The following is a 14872-nucleotide window of genomic DNA, read 5'->3' as shown; positions in this document are numbered from 1 at the left end:
CACTCATGCTAGCAGTCCACTGGATTCTGCGCATAAGTTTTCCCAGATGTGAATTGTTGCACAATTGAGCCCTAAATGACACCATCGCTCACACTCTTCTCAGCAGAGAAACCAAGTACTGAATAGACATAAATACTTAACTATTCTCACTGATCTTTTCAGGTCAGAGGAAGGCATGTGGGCAGGACAACATGCAGAAACTTGCTCTGCCACTGCCCAGGCTTTACTTGGTCTGTAGCTAAAGGATTTCATCTTCTACCTACAACCAATCCTGTTACTTTTCATGAACATATAATTCACTTGCCCTCCCCTGAGCCAGTGTTAGGATTATTTCACTGTTACTACAAAGTTTTTTGTTGATATTCCTATGAATAAGCTCTAAAAAATAACATTTGGCCGAAATCTCTGTTCACTTCTATTGTTGTAACTAATCTTCTCATACAATTATAAATGTTAGAGAGAAAAAAGAACTGTTGCATCATGTGGCCTATCTTCTTGCCACTGCACGATTGTTTCTTATTGCCTATTCACAAATGTTTTGTCCAATCTAGCTTTTAAATGTCCCATGCTAAGGAGCTTCTATCACTTCAAGGAGAGATTGTTCCACATACTTAAACATTTCACAGGCTGGTACTTAGCCTAAAATGTCTCCGTCTTCATTTCATTCCTTTACTTCTCCTTATATGGCCTTAAAACATGTCTTCCACAATGTCTGTAGACCATTATCATGTCCCCTGCTTAGTCATCTTATTTAATTCTTTTGCTCCTACAAGTTTATTTATAGAGTCCCCTAAATTGTTTTTCTTTTTGATCTCTTCTCTAGACTCCATCCAATTTACCACTATTTTCCTGATAAACAGGTGCTCAGTAACAAATATAATACTTCTGGTGCAGTTTTAGCAAAGCTGACAGAAGCATGACTTCCCTACTCTGTGTATAACCAGCTTTAAACATTGCCACATTACCTCTCATGGGTGCATCATTCACTTACCCTCCTCTGAGCTGATGTTGGGATTACTGCACTATTGCCACAAAATTTGCCTAATTTACTACACACTATTAACTCAAGCTTTCTTTTGCCATCACCAATTATTTTTAAAACAAGAGTGAAAATGTGCCATCTCCTGAGATTAGGGGAAAAAAGAACTAAGGAAAACATTACTTAGACTGCAAACTCTTTGGGGTAGGGATTGTCCTTTTGTTCTGTGTTTGTACAGCATCCAGCATAGTGGGGTCCTGGTCCTTGATTGGCTAAGCAATGTGATGGTGATAATAATAATAAAAGAAGCAAAGAGTACTTACCAGCTGAGGGAGAGAGAGGATGCAATACACAGCAGCCTACTACAAAATGGCTACCTTAGGGCTGCAGTTCCTTGTGTCTGCCAGATTTAAAGGCCCAGTCCAGGAAGGCATCCTGGGAAAAAAAGGTCTTTAAAAATGCTATGTTTAACAGTTTACTAACATCCAAATACATATATAAATTTCCTTCAGTAATTCTATAATTATATCCCTTCCTCCCTCTCCCCCTCACAAATCCTTGAAACCAAAAACCAGCAAATCAAGCAAGTAATGAATCAGGTTTATCTGCCAAGAGTGGTTCTTTATAAAATTAAGCAGCTTACAACTCATGGTTCCATCCTTCTCTGTATGTTTAGTGATTTTATTGGTTAGTATTTGTTCTGTTTTTGTGCCAGGGATGGAAGTTAGATTTCCGAGTGGTAATGGCCCAGGATCTCCCATCTTTCCATTTTTTGAAGATTAATATGTTTGCTTCCCCACCTCCCAGTCTTCTGGCACCTCTCCAGTTTTCCATGACTTCAGCAGAAGATACAATACATTAAAATGTATTTGCTACTTCTCAGTACGCCTGGCCAGCATCTTTATTTAATTAATTAATTTGGAGATAGATTTGTGCTGAGGAGCGGTTTCTTGTTCTTCCTCTTCAAGACATCCACCTGTCAAACCTCTTCTCGAAGTTAAAAATAAAAGAGATTGTTTGCAATTGTCATAAAACTAGCAACAGGGATTTTCAGGTAAAGGGGCCTCAACACATCTTGAGATTCAAATAGGAGAAGTAACTTATTAGACACTATAAATATCCCTTTAGAACATCATCCAGAAACACAGTAACCAAAATGCCCCTTCTTATGTGGACATTATTATTAAAATGACTTGTTTCTAAACAGAATAATGAAGCTTTGTTCCGGTGCATAAGAGCCAGGAAGTAACTGACAAGAAACTAATTTGTCTGCTGTCATTACGCAAAGTGAGAGAAAAGCAAAAAATATGCCAACAGCTTACATTGTGAAAACTAAATTAGATTTTGATCATTTTTACAGTTGTAGTCATTTAAAGTTTTGTTAGTGACTCAAGTAAAGACTTTAAAAACAAATACACATTGTAATCTGATAGGGCACAATTAAGCCCAGCTCTGGCTCCACTTCTCCCTGTCTTGTGCCTCTATGCAGGGAATGGGCACACTCCCACAGTAGGTTGTAGAGTTCCTGTGTGTGATAGCTTTATGGAAGAGAGTGGGGAGAAGTCAGGTGAAGGATGTTACTCTTTCCCACTCTGCTTGGTCTGGCATGGAGTTGGCATCACGCTTGCATCTAAAAGAGCACAGAACCTTTAAAGAATTAATGATCTCACATTTTAACTCATGTTTTTATTTACCAATTCTTGAAAAAAAAGTTGCCAGAAATACTAATTATATTAGGTTGAGTGGACTGGAACACCTTTCATTTACTCTCCAGAAGGTGAAATTCTGAAGTCAGTGGGAGCTTGCTATTGACTTCATGAGCCCAGGATTTCACTCCAAACAAATTAATAAACAAGAGGGAAAACTCAGATGCAGAATCCATCCATCAAGGTAGCTCTTTCCTGAAAGGTCTGACTGTTCTATCCCATTTTACATCTAGGTTGATGGTAGTCATGGAAATAAATGGGAGCAAGGTTTGGCCCTATGTGACTTTTTTGCAGATCACATGACTACCCAGAATAATTTCTATTCTTTTCCTCCTATCTATATTTAATACTCATAGATGTCAATGGGAATTGTACACATAGGGTGAAACCTACCCTGTGCAAAGGGCAGCACAAGGACATGTACTATTTAAGGCCCACTGAAACCTTTAAAATAGGGTCTTAAGTGGTGTACAGTCCCCTACACAGGGGTGAATTTCACCCCTACAGAAAGAGAAGAACAGACACAGAAAGTAAGCAGCTAAGTGAGCCATGAAATCTAGTATTATGCTGGCTTCCAGGCCTTTTCTGTGACTGAGAGACCATCCTGCCTCCCATAAACACATAGTTTTTATATATTAGCAACATATTCTGCTTTAAAAAAAGCCTAGAAACATTTTAAGAAATAGAAAATATACAAGTTGTTGTAGCCTACGGGTGGCATTAACTCCACAATAATTTATATTTTATGTGGGTTTTATTTTATACACCTGCTTTTCTGTGCAATTCATAGCCACACCCACACATATTGATATCAAAGCAATTGCACTGTCACAGGCTTCATAATCTCAACTGAGAAGCTTCACATCAGTAGGATTTATAATCTTTTCTGATATCCATGGTAATTTCAAGGTGGAACAGTCAGGTTGTATACATTAAAAAAAAAAAAAGAGGATAATCTCATTTTCCAATTATCTTAAAAATATTACCTATTCATTTATTTCTTAATTATTTTCTAGGTTGATATGTTCTGCGTTAGTCATTTATGCTGTTCTTCTTTTTTTTTTTTAATGCCTCTTTATATTAAGTTTTGAAAAAGGAAAGGAAAATTAAGGCTGAGATGGCACCACGCCGGTAAGACTCTCTGAGCTGACTGAAAACCAAGGGAGTACTGTGTCTGGGTTTCCTTTTCTCTCCTTCCTTTCTCATGATGGCTAAAGGTTTTAAAGCCCTATAAAGTGATTTCTCTTTGGGGGCAGTCTCTGAGGCAAACTGTTATTGCCTTCACTTTCTCAGCAGGAGACCTGGGCTCACTCCTGTCTCTTGCTCTTTGGTGCTCAGCTTCAGCAGGGGGGAAAGTGCCATGCATCACTCAGTAGCAATCCCTCTGAGTTGTGTAAATAGGCGCTAAGGATCAGATTCAGCCCTGAGGTAACTCCATTGACTTTGGTGGCATTACCCCAGAGACAAATGTGGCTCTAAATGGGGACCATCCCAGCTGAAAGGCTGGGAGCTCTGAAGCATTCCTCAGGGGTGGCTGAATGAAACTGGTTGTTGCTTTGGTGTGGGTTTCTTCCTTAATGAGACAGGACATGTATAATCTGTTAATTGGGTTTGTATTTATAGACATATGATTTTGCATGGTTTACTCACAATTTAAGCCATCAGCTCCTGTTTTAAGGAGGTTGAGAGAAGTAAGTTTTTTCATCCATTTATTTAGATTCCTGATAACACAGAGCTTTATACTTTTTTTTTTAAGAAACACGAGGCCTGGATTGAGAATCAGGCTTCGAGGACATTAAAAGGCATGAGGCACAGTCGGGTGCCTCTAAATCTCAGAGGAGAGGGTGTGATTACAGTAGGATCATCATTGGACTTCTGGATCACCAGAATTTATCTACCGTGTTTCTCTTATGAAACCTTCACTTGCTTCTGTGGGGGGGACAGATGAAGATGCAGCTGAAGGGTTAGATACTAGTGCACAGCAGTTGCCGCTGTGTTCTGAGGGGCTGTGGGATGTATGCACTTAACAAGCTGCCCGTTTCAAATGCTCTTTGGCCAGTCAGAATAGTCCCTAAAACCAAAGTATTATCCCTGCATTCCCTTGGGGCTACTAACAAACAGTTAGGTCTGGAAGCAGAAGTCAGCAATATAGGAGTGTTCCCAACCACAACTTCACAGTTACATTTATATGGCAGGTTAAGACCGATGTTAATTTTAAAATGACCTGCTATCTCTGTATCTCCCCTCTCACCAAGCAAGCAGTGTTATGTTTTTAATTCCCTAATGTGTGACCCAGCAGTCCGTATCATCTTACAGAGAGTGAATAGAAAAGTGAAGGGCAGACTGTGTGGTCACTGTTTTCAATATCACCCCTGCTAGCCATTACATCATCCAGCTACTCTCTAAGAGGATTTTCAGCAGGCTTGGCTTCGTTATTAAAATAGTAATTAATTTTTTCCTCTTCACAAAACCCGAAGACCTTCACATGGAGGCCTCAGGAGTGAGGGCAGTTTCCTTTTGAAAGTGGCCTTTCTGGAAGCCATAATCGGCTCTCCAACTTTACAGTACACATGTTCCCCAGTAAATGTGATTAAAGAGCCACACAAAAACTCCCTTGCAGAAAATTAATTCAGTTTCCAGAATAAAAAGTTTGATAAAGTTGTGCAATGCTCCAATGACAACACATAATAGAAGTGCAGAGTTTTATCCTCTTGAAGGATAAATGAGCGGCCAGAAAGGTCTGGTAGTTCCCAGAGTAAAAACATCTGCTACAGCTAATTCACTTTAGCTTTTGATTGTAAAATTCATTAGCCATATCAGGCAGCTGTAGTTTCAAACATGTTGCTAGGAAGTACAGTTTTACAGGCTGGGATGCCGTTTGTTCTCCTCAGCAGTGGCAAGATAGCATGAATGCCCAGTGAAATGCAACCTCTGACAATCCTCAAATAAGGGCTTGAAAATAAAGCTTTGAGGGCAGGGGGTGGGGTGGTCACTACACAGAAAAGGGTGCCGAGGAGCCACCAGATCTTTTCAGCTGCTCATCCCAACTGCCACGTCAATCCCATCTGAAAGCTTTAGCCTTCCTGGAGTTTTGAAATTAAAGCACTTTGTCGATTATAAAGCAAACACCACATGTAAACAATGTGTCAGTATATTTCACTTCTGTCTACTACAGTGCTTTCAAATCTTGATATTTCAGAGTATATTGACATAAAATCTTAGATTAAACAATGGGGAAAAGTGTTTCCATACAGTGTTGAGATTAGAGATGGGCTCAAAACTGGTTCTAAAAAAAAAAAAAAAAAAAAAAAATGGCTCGCTAACTTAAGCATGGCAAAAGCAGCTAACAAGCATGTACCCTAGGCATTTTTCTGCTGGGACATCAAAAGTGTGTCCACTGATAGGACAGGTAATTTGGACTACTCCTCCAAACCGACCCTGAGAAAAGATTAGTTTAATCTGATTTGTGAATCTTAGGATACAATTAAGATAGTAAACACATCACTCCGCTACTCCCCCAAGAGCTCTGCTCAAGCTGACTGACTTTCTGTCCACCTGCCTCATAGCACTAGGTGGCTGTAGTGTCCATACTTATGAGGGCTTTTCTAACTTGGGGAGAGCTCTCAAGGCTATCCCAAAGGGCTCAGGTTTAGTCCATACTGGCAGTTAAAATCTGAATCTGATCCTTGGGATGAGGCTGGAAATTGGTGGTACAATATAAAGATTGTACCATGGTCTCAGTTGGATCATGACTCCTAAACTGGGCTCAGGCATATGCTTATTCCTGTCAGGGTGGTGAATTTTTTTTAATAGTCCACCCTATTAGATTGATGGACCCTGAAGGTTTCCAGGCCTTGCTGAGGGATGAGATTCTTTCATCATTGGACAACTCTATTTTATATTCCTATGCTGTGACTCCAGTGACAGCAAAAAATGTTATTTTCTTCCACTGTACCATTAATGAAGTGTTGTCCTTTGGCACTGTTCAAAGTGGGATGGTAAATCCAGCTTGCTTTAGCTCTAACAGAATGGATATTTTCTCATTGTGCAAAATTATCAAAGCTTTGTTGGTAGCATTTATCGTATCTGGACTAGTTTGACCAACAACCTGGATGCAGTGGTAGGGAAGGATCTTGTAAACACACCAGCAGGGTTGGCTGGAAAACAAAAAGTCCATTTCATGAAAGCTTTTGAGGTTTTGGCATTTAGACCAGAAATTTCATCCTCAACCAGATTAATTTCCCAATGAAAGTTTTTGAAGTAAAACATATTTTGCTAAACAATCTGTTCTGCCTTGCATTTTGCTGTGATACTTGGAGTTCCTTTCCCAGACAGACCTCAAGAAAAGCTTTATGTTGCTCAAAAGCTTGTCTCTCTCTCCAACAGAAGTTGATCCAATGAAAGATATTACCTCACTTGCCATGTCTGTATAATTATGAAGAGTCATGAGAATGGGAGGTTCAGCTGCATATTGAATGCAGCTGGTGGCTTTATATTAAAGCTGGTCAAAAATTTCTACTTCTGAAATTTTTCGACAAAAACAAGGGATTTTCTTTTTAGAATTTTCCCCCTTTGCCCCCATCTTTTGACCAGCTCTAGTTCCAATGAGTACATTACAACAGTAGTATTCTATCCATAATACTGGCTTCCATTTGTTTCCTGTAATCCTTCACAATATTGGTTATGACTTCTAAAGCTATGAATGGTCTAGGGCCTAGTTGCTTGAGAAAATTTCCCTATAGTTGATCATAATGATTAAGAACTGCAGGGTTGTTCTTGTTGGCAATTCCTGGGTTTCCTTCCTTGGGCTGAGCCAGTCAGTGGCCGCTGAGCCGGCAGTGCTCAACTTGGGAAAATCTCCTGGAAGATATGAAAAGAGCAACCGTCCAACATGTGTGTGCAGCATCCTCCACAGATTCATATTGTGGATGCCCCAGTCTGGTTGGTCTTGTCACAATGAATCATGTGACACCTGAACCTGCTGAGCTGGCATGGGAGCCTAAAGCCAAGTAGCTATTCATGAGCCCTAATGAGGTGTGGGAGTTCCTGGCAGTGGCAAAGTCTCTCTCCAGTTTTGTCTGCTACAGAGATCTGATGTCAGATGGATGGAAAGTGTGCAGCACCATCCAGATAGCATTCCTGCTATGCAGTTGAGGTGGGGATACATCCCATATATCCCTGAATAGGGGCAAGTGTGGCATTTGCTGTACCTTAGTGATCAGTTTGTTGGCTGCATGTTGATGCTAGAAGTTAGGTAGAGGAATAATGCTACACTGATAACTATACAAGTCGAGAGTGGGCAGAATTTAATCAAACGGGGGCACATCAGCAGAGAGCAAGCCCCAAACTATTCAGGGTTTGTGCGTTGGCTCCCCCAGTGGATCCTAATAGTTCATTCAGGATTTTCTGATCTTGACCTTTTGAACTACTGTAGAGAGATGACATGTATATGTCAGTGCATGAGCTAGGGTGAGCCTTAGATACCCTGGCTTTGGATTGTGTGCTGATTGCTGACCATTCAAAAAGGTGTTAAACTCAACCCATATTTGCAGTCCTGATAAGATGCAAGCCAAATCCAATCTTTCTTTCTTTGAATTTCTCTTTAAAAAAGTAACTTCAGAAAATAATAAGAATTTGCCCCGAGCCTCACTTCTGAGTCCTCCTCTCTCAAGACACAGGGATGTTAAGTGAGTTCTGCTGCCTGGGGTGGGATTAAGGAGGGGAGGGCCATGGTTACACTTCAGTTCTCCCTATGGAATCTCATAGACTTGAAATCATACCCTTACTTACGCCTCTGGAAACTCACTGAATACAGAGGTGTAATTGTTGTTTGGTCAGCAGAATCCTTTTAGTGGTGATGCTGCACGAGGAAGAAAGAAGTAGCTCGACTCTAAGACTAGGCTGAGTTTGGAGAATTGGCAGTTAGAGACTCTTCCTTTTAATTTGCAACTGAGCAAATCTGAAGAGGATTTAATGAGACACAATAAACAGGAGACCAATAAGACTATTTTCAGCTTCACTTTAAATGCATCATATTCTTGTTTTTTGCTTTTAGTAAAAGGGATCTATAAGTTTTGGTGCATCTGGCTTGACTATAGTACATTTATTTTCTATATGTTTGCATCCTTCAAATATTCCTCACAATATATTTAATAACAAGTGACATCTAAAACCATAGGCCATTGATATTGATGGGGGTGGGATTGGTCCTAGATGAAGAACTGAATAGGTCAATGTGACAAATGGAGAATGCTGAATTTCTGGGTGTGACAAATGAGGCTTGAAAATGGAGTACCACCATGATTTTTATTTCACTTGAACCCAAACTAAACTGCAAATACCTATTCACTTTAATTAGTAGCACAATATAAAAGAAAACAAATCTTGGTTTTCCCCAACTGCTCAAGGAAATATATGCAATGTTTAATTTGACAAAGCCATCAAACAGCAAAATAAATTACACAGTACAAAACAAGACATGTGGTGTAATAACACTGCAAAACTTACAGGCTTTCTAATGTTGATAATACTTCTGTCTCAGAATTTTTCTCCCTCTGTGAATTCAACACTAAGGCATCAGAAATGAAATGGAAGACAAGACAGATCTATCAGTATGTGAAAAGCAGAGGAGTCTGTACAAGATACCAGATAGCTGTTTTCCTTCTGGTAACTTATTAGACATTAGAGATGGATTAAAACTAGAGTTGTGCATCACTGCTCTTTCAGCCTTAAATGTTTTGGAGTTCAGATGAAAAGGGACCAGGATCTTAACCATCCCTGGTGTTTGTTCTGTATATCGAATTGTAACCAATAAGGTTTTGCAAAACTTAATCTACTCTTGTTTTTGCCCGTTTCTGCATTGAAGTTCTATTATTTATAGACTCTAATGATACTGGAGCTGGTTAAATGATGGAAATATGTATTAGACCAGGCGTGGCCAAACTGACTTGTGAGCTACTTGTGGCTCTTTTACAGTTGAAGTGCGGCTTATAGAGTCCCCTATACCCACCCCATTCTCCACCTACCAGACTGGGATGGGAAACTCGGAGCTTCTGCTTGTGGCAGGGTGGTGGAGTTAGAGGATGCTGCCAGCGGGGAGGAGATTGTTGTGGGGGTCAGTACATTTGGCCGCCCCTTTATTAGAAAATAATTACTGGTTGAAAGAATGCCAAAACTCACAACAAATATTACTGAGAACACATTATGCAACCACCTCTAAATGGTATTATGGATCTATCCTTATGGTGAATCTATCTTTTATGGTGCATCAGTCCGGTTTAGAGCATGACTTGTGAACTTTTTACCATTTTACAAAAATCAAAACATCACATTGCTCCCGGAAAAGTAAAGCTCTATTTTTGCCACTTTTTCTGATATTGTGAAACACCTGACCCAAAGTAATTCCTTTGGTATACTGAAATAAAAGAGAAGACATTGACTTGACTTTTTCCATGTACTGTATATATTTTCTATACATCTTTCTATTCAAATTGCATACACATTTTACCCATAAAATAAATTGACTTCAAACTGCTGTAATTTTACTTGCCTGATAACATATTGATTTATTTTTGTATGTTTCCAATAGCCAATTTAGAGATCATGGGCTAGATCTTCATCTAGTATAAATCAGCATAACTCCATTGATTTTAATGGTGCTATGCCGATTTACAGCAGCTGAGGATTCAGTCAAATGCAGTCCAATGCACCTACATAAGTCCCAATAAGTCCCAATGACATCAATGGAGCAAGAAGAGAGTTTTCCTCAGATACGACATATATATATATATGGTGCTAACTTTAACTCTGAAATACACCTATTTTATTTCAATGGTGACTGCAAAGGCCAGAATCCAAAAACTGATCCCATTTACAGTACTGAGTCACTATAGAGTTACTCTAGAGTTAAACTGGTGTAATTGAGATGAAAATCTGTCTCCAAGGTTATCATTTTACCAATACATTGGAGAAGGAAGGAAGAACCTACCAAATAATAACCCTAATCAGGAATAACCCTAACTGGAATATCAAGAAAATTGGGGGGGGCTATATCCCCAGTGACCCTTGTGAAGCAAATACTTACCAACTTTTGCTGTTTCAATGACAGTCAGACTGTGTATTTCCAGTGATAGAAACCTCCTGCTAAGTAAAAAATAAGCAGGAAACATGAATCATGGCACAAGTCCTTTTACTTTGTTATTCAAAAATATAATTCGCATATCACACTGCTTATTAACATAATGGTTATAGGAACATCCCAAAGTTTTTCCTTTCAATGTAGTACTGACAGTAGTAAATTTCTTATTTTATAGGGTATCACAGCAATATGGCCAAAGCTATAGTTTAATTTTACATGCTGTGAGCAAACAACATCTTCACCAGTCTGACTGTTTCCTTCCCTGTGATTTTAAAGAGAAGCACTTATTCTTCTTAAACATGATGTAAAGTCTGTATTATTTGCTGTGGAAGTTTCCACTATTGAAATAATGATTGCTAATATAATTGAGTGAGAACATTCTGTTTCCTAGTAGACTGAGGTCCTGTGCAACCTTGCACATTTAAACAAAATGATTACCAGCAATCACCTACTTGAAATTCCTCCAAGGGTTTTTGTGTATGTGTATGAATACACAGGAACAAAGACAAAATACACATTCTGTTCTATTTTAGTAGTTCTACTTAGGTTTGAACCAGGAAGCTGCAGAATTGGGAACGATCATTTTGTTCTATTTTTCTGAGTTTGATTAAATTAGTTAATTGCCCTGAGATGGAGATCTTGGGATTTACTTGCACGAACTGTGGCAACACAGTACGTGAGTTGCACACAGAAAAAGCTAAATAATCTGTTGTGAGCTACACAAACAAAATGAAACAACAGTCGGGAGCAATTATTTCCAAATGTATGAGCATTTTTAAAAATTCTCTCTGTATCTAGAAGACAAATGCATAAAAGGGTGACTATAGAGGGCCTGATCCTGCAGGCAAAACTCTTAAGGACTTTGATGGCTGTTTTGCCTATGTACAGACTGCAGAATTAGTCCCAATACATCTTAGCCTCAGTGCATGTAATGCAAACTCACGAGTGATATGCTGCATTTGCACAGCCCTCTGCTAATTTAGGCCTTGAACCCATAATAGGATCCAGCCACATGGATCCAATTTAGAGGTGTAAGGTGTATATATATATACATATATATCTATATATACACACACACACACACATATATATGCACTTATGCATGTGCTTAAATCCCACTTATATGATTGGGATTGAAGCATAAACTTAAAGTTGAATTGCTAAACAAGGATGGTCTGCTTAATTGGAACCTTTATATATAAACCTCTTTGGAGAGTAAAATTCATTAAATGGGGAATTGTTTGTCAGATGGGCATATTTACTTGATCTCAGCTCAGAAAATTATGAGGTCAAAAGTGTTAGTATTAACCAAGTCAAAAAGTTTGGAATATGGCATTAGTGTTAATTATCTTCTGCTTTACTTTTATTTTTATTTTATTGATGTAATATTTTCTCTCTAAGGTCTGTTTAGCTCTTTGGTTCTCCCACACCTAGCTAGTATTCAGCCCTTCACAGGTACATGAGGCTAATAGTTCAATCATGGGGGAAGTAGAGGGGGAGATGAAAGGGCAGGAAATGGCTGTCATGGCCCCAAAGGAAATATTTGTAGGAAAAGGAGCACAACAGCAAATAAAGGGCTAATTAATGTCCAATTCCTGCACTGATATACAGACCACAGCAGTAGGCAAAAACCAGCCTGCTGTTCTACTTACTGCTCAAGTATTTTTTTGTGCTGCAGCTCTATGCAAGTATGGGTCAGTGCTTTCAAACTTAAAAAAATTTCCCATCCACTTCTGAATATGAGTTTTCTGTTTAACTGCTAATTTTCTCTTTCCAGTGAGGTTTTTACCTTTTATTTATTTATTTATTTATTTTTGTCAGGGATTAGTTTGTCTGTGCAGATGCTGATTTGCTCTTTGCATCCTGAAATTTACAGCAGGATCCAATGTAACTAGAAATATACTGTGGGCGGTTAGGTGGGGGGAAGACATATTTGATGTGCTAAATGACAAAAGAAAAAAAGAACTGATTGCTCAGACTCAACCTACGTTCTAAAGGGCTTTAATGGCAAATATTACAAGTTATGGTCTAAAAAATACAGTTACACTTAACGTGCTAATTTACTGGCTTTGTCCCACAAAGGACATTGAGACTGAGCCTTCTTTTGAAAAACACAGTAGCAACAGCAGCACTGTTTTTATGTAACATAGCAATTGGTACATATAGCTGACTAAATGTGTTGTTAAAAGAACAACATGAAAGTTGAAAGTCACAAAGGAATGTCATGATGATCAATTATTTCTGGTGTTCAGTATCTGAGAATCACATCTTAAGGTAAAATGTTATTTGCTGATGACTGAATGCCAGAAATAATAATCTGACATTAAGCTTTTGTGAATCTGACCAAATGAAAGCCTACAAAGGGAATTTAAGGAGCAGTCAGAGTGCACTCATTTCATGAACGCACAGCTTTTAGAATATAAATGTCTGGAATATTACTCATTAGCCTGCAATCAGAAGGGGAACATAATAGTTATTAAAAAAACAAAACAAAACAAAAATACCCCTACCTAACTGTACTGAAACGGCATTAAAGATATGGCTTCAACTAACAGAAGTCAGAAAACGTAGCGTCGGGGTTGAAACATCTTCTTTACTATGCACTGTTGTTCCTGATATCTCAGGGCTATATGAACACAGCGGGTGATGTGATTTGCTACACAGTGTGTATTGCATACCTTAGGCATAATGAGGGTGGAATGTTAGTGGGTATGTCTGCATTGCAACAAGACATCTGCAGCTGGCCCGTGCCAGCTGACTCGGGCTTATGGGGCTCAGGTTAAGGCTCCTAGAGCCCAGGCTCCAGCGCAAGCCCCAAAGTCTACACAGCAGTTAAACAACCCCTTACCCCGAGCCCAGTGAGCCTGAGTCAGTTGGCATGGGCCAGCGGCAGGTTTTTAATTTCAGTGTAGACGTACCCTGTATGAACACTGATGCTCCATTTATCATGCTTGGGGGAAAGAGGAAGGAAACTTTGTATGCTGGAAAAACAATTTGAGTTCTGTAGCACTTTAAAGACTAACAATTTTAATTTCAGCAGGCATAAGCTTTCGTGAGCCTCAGCTCACTTCCTCAGATGCAGTTGGTAGAAATGATACAGCAAAATAGGAAACATAGAAAATATATATTTTCTATGTTTCCTATTTTGCTGTATCATTTCTACCAACTGCATCTGAGGAAGTGAGCTGAGGCTCACGAAAGCTTATGCCTGCTGAAATTAAAATTGTTAGTCTTTAAAGTGCTACAGAACTCAAATTGTTTTTGCTGTATACAGACTAACATGCCTACCCCTCTGGAACTCTTTGTATGCTGGGATTTCTAAAGGAAATCGTTTCACAGTTTTAATCCTGGCAGCAGTACAAGATACAGCTATACAAATAATTATATTCCACAAGCATGTAGAAGTGTGTATGTGTCCCTGCTTCACATTAGCAAATTCATTTGAGATTAAATTGTTTGATGCTAGCCAAAGTCAAGCACGGTTCCAGCGATATGCGCCAGTCTACACTGCTTAGTGAATCATGTCTCTCTTTAATCTCTGGCCTTTTCTATGCTAGAGAAATGTGACATCTCACCACCATGAGGTCTTCCTAGCACGCTAGGAATACACCACTTCCACATAAATTTGCTCGCAATGGTACACAAATGTTACAACCAATATTTGTATTGCTCTAGCAAGGATAACCACTGGTTTGTCCTTCACCATGCCAAGAGCAGTATCAGTGTAGATGGACATCACTGGCTTAATAGCCCCAATGTTGCAAAGAATCCTCCCCCTATCATTCCGGAGTCTGGTGTGCTGGGGTCAGCTTGGCTGGAATTCACTTAACAGTATGAATAGTAATGCACAAAACTTGGATCTCAGTTGTCTACTATTAGCATGCTATGCAGCTGGCAAAGTACACCAGCTGCCTAGCCAGTGTCAAGTATTTAATTTGCTTCCATGATGAGGTTTTCATAATCTAAGTTTCAGTCTCTGTTGAATTTCTACTGCTGAATTATAATAAAACCCTCTCCTCAATTTGTTTGGATGGGATGAAGATGGCACAC

This window comes from Emydura macquarii, unplaced genomic scaffold (genome assembly GCF_026122565.2).
Source record: "Emydura macquarii macquarii isolate MOO-44397 ecotype Brisbane River unplaced genomic scaffold, CSIRO-AGI_Emac_v2 contig_431, whole genome shotgun sequence".
Taxonomy (NCBI): Eukaryota; Metazoa; Chordata; order Testudines; family Chelidae; genus Emydura; species Emydura macquarii.
This window is presented reverse-complemented; position numbering follows the sequence as displayed.